The sequence below is a fragment of the Ascidiella aspersa genome, chromosome 5 (assembly GCF_963924565.1).
Source record: "Ascidiella aspersa chromosome 5, kaAscAspe10.2, whole genome shotgun sequence".
NCBI classification, from domain to species: Eukaryota; Metazoa; Chordata; class Ascidiacea; order Phlebobranchia; family Ascidiidae; genus Ascidiella; species Ascidiella aspersa.
In genome coordinates this window covers 14,860,694-14,863,193 of record NC_139451.1, presented here as the reverse complement: position 1 = coordinate 14,863,193, position 2,500 = coordinate 14,860,694, and the positions used below count along the sequence as shown (strand labels likewise).

At 55.7% G+C, this 2,500-nt stretch overlaps 2 non-coding genes and 1 pseudogene across 2 annotated transcripts in view; all 3 read right to left on the bottom strand.

Annotated features, from left to right (window-relative positions):
* Nucleotides 1-124, bottom strand: part of LOC146145038 (large subunit ribosomal RNA) — a 3,679-nt pseudogene extending 3,555 nt beyond the window's left edge.
* A 248-nt stretch (nt 125-372) lies between these two features.
* LOC146145037 (5.8S ribosomal RNA) lies at nt 373-526 on the bottom strand. Its single transcript, XR_014499165.1, has one exon. It is a non-coding gene; the product is annotated as a 5.8S ribosomal RNA (ribosomal RNA).
* Nucleotides 527-773: 247 nt separating this feature from the next.
* LOC146145036 (small subunit ribosomal RNA) overlaps nt 774-2,500 on the bottom strand; it is a 1,811-nt gene continuing 84 nt past the window's right edge. Inside the window, exon 1 of the ribosomal RNA XR_014500786.1 lies at nt 774-2,500. This exon is cut by the window's right edge and continues 84 nt beyond it. This is a non-coding gene — a ribosomal RNA (small subunit ribosomal RNA).

Here is a 2,500-nt window from a genome sequence, read left to right as displayed (position 1 = left end):
GCGGATTCGGCGATGGGCACATCCCGCTTCACTCGCCGTTACTGAGGGAATCCTCGTTAGTTTCTTTTCCTCCGCTTAGTAATATGCTTAAATTCAGCGGGTAGCCTCGTCCGACCTCAGGCCGAAAGTAAGGACCGGGACTATTCTTCCCGTTCCGCGCTCGCCGTCGGCGCCGCGCGCCGCCGCGCACCTCGATTCCCGCCCTTGAGCCGCCAGCCGTTGGCCTCTTCGAGGTCGACTCGCCGCCGCCGCGCGGGATTCTGGTCGCGATCGTCGCGCATCGTGCCGTGCTGTCTTGAGCGGGACGGGCGCTCGCGCGTCCGACGCCGCAGCAGCCGCGCGGAGAAATCCCCGCGCGGAACGTTTGCAACGCGACCCTGAGGCGGGCGCGGCCCCGGGATTGACCCGAGGCCGCAATTTGCGTTCAGAACGTCGATGCTCAATGTGTCCTGCAATTCACACTAATTCACGCAGCTAGCTGCGTCCTTCATCGACTCACGAGCCGAGTGATCCACCGCCAAGAGCCATCCACGATTGTTTCGCTCGCACAGTGCCTCGCACTAAAGGGTGACAAAATATACCGCGCCGAGCGGTCGGCCAGGCCGACGCTTGAAGCCGGAGCGCGCGGCACCGCGGCACTCGACGCGCAAACATTACCGGGTGACCGAATCGCCGGCCGGCGCGCCGCTCCTCGCGGGTCGGGCGCCGGGTAGCAAAAACTTTTTCTCTCGCTTGTCCGAGTTTCGCGTTCGCCGAAGCGTTTGCGAGACCGTTAATGATCCTTCCGCAGGTTCACCTACGGAAACCTTGTTACGACTTTTACTTCCTCTAAATGATCAAGTTAGATCGTCTTCTCGGACGCCGGCTCGACCGTTGCCGGCCGCGCCAGGTCCAATCGGAGGACCTCACTAAACCATTCAATCGGTAGTAGCGACGGGCGGTGTGTACAAAGGGCAGGGACGTAATCAACGCGAGCTAATGACTCGCGCTTACTGGGAATTCCTCGTTCAAGGGAAATAATTGCAATTCCCTATCCCTAGCACGACCGGGGTTCAGCGGGTTACCCAGACCTGTCGGCCAAGGCGAGCACATGCTGATCCGGTCAGTGTAGCGCGCGTGCGGCCCCGAACATCTAAGGGCATCACAGACCTGTTATTGCTCAATCTCGTGTGGCTAAACGCCACTAGTCCCTCTAAGAAGTTAGACGCCGACCGATTGGGTCGCGTAACTAGTTAGCAAGCCAGAGTCTCGTTCGTTATCGGAATTAACCAGACAAATCGCTCCACCAACTAAGAACGGCCATGCACCACCACCCACAGAATCAAGAAAGAGCTCTCAATCTGTCAATCCTCACTGTGTCCGGGCCGGGTGAGATTTCCCGTGTTGAGTCAAATTAAGCCGCAGGCTCCACTCCTGGTGGTGCCCTTCCGTCAATTCCTTTAAGTTTCAGCTTTGCAACCATACTTCCCCCGGAACCCAAAGACTTTGGTTTCCCGCAAGCTGCCGGAGAGGTCGTAAAACTAACGCCCCCCGATCGCTAGTTGGCATCGTTTATAGTCAGAACTAGGACGGTATCTGATCGTCTTCGAACCTCTGACTTTCGCTCTTGATTAAAGAAAACATTCTTGGCAAATGCTTTCGCAGTCGTTCGTCTTGCGCCGATCCAAGAATTTCACCTCTAACGGCACAGTACGAATGCCCCCGTCTGTCCCTCTTAATCATTACCTCGCGCTCCGAAAACCAACAAAATAGAACCGAGGTCCTATTCCATTATTCCATGCACCATTATTCAGGCGAATCGCCTGCTTTGAACACTCTAATTTTTTCAAAGTAAACGTTCCGGCCGCCGCCGACACTCAGTCAAGGGCACCGGCGGAGAACCGGAGGTGAGGCCAGGACGGCCAGTACACGCCTTGCGACGGACCGGCCGCCTGCGCCCAAAATCCAACTACGAGCTTTTTAACCGCAACAACTTAAATATACACTTTTGGAGCTGGAATTACCGCGGCTGCTGGCACCAGACTTGCCCTCCAATGGATACTCGTTAAAGGTTTTAAAGTGTACTCATTCCAATTACAGGGCCTCGTTTAGAGTCCTGTATTGTTATTTTTCGTCACTACCTCCCCGCGTCGGGAATGGGTAATTTGCGCGCCTGCTGCCTTCCTTGGATGTGGTAGCCGTTTCTCAGGCTCCCTCTCCGGAATCGAACCCTGATTCTCCGTTACCCGTAAGAACCTCGGTAGGCCAGTACCGTACCGATGAAAGTTGATAGGGCAGACACTTGAATGATCCGTCGCCGGTGCGAGACCGTGCGATCCGCAAAGTTATCCAGAGTCACCAAAGGTTGCGGGCCGAAGCCCGGTCGGTTTTTGGTCTGATAAAAGCACGCCTCCCGCGAGGTCGGCGCTTCACGCATGTATTAGCTCTAGCATTTCCACAGTTAACCACGTAAAACGTACGATCAAATGAACCATAACTGATTTAATGAGCCATTCGCAGT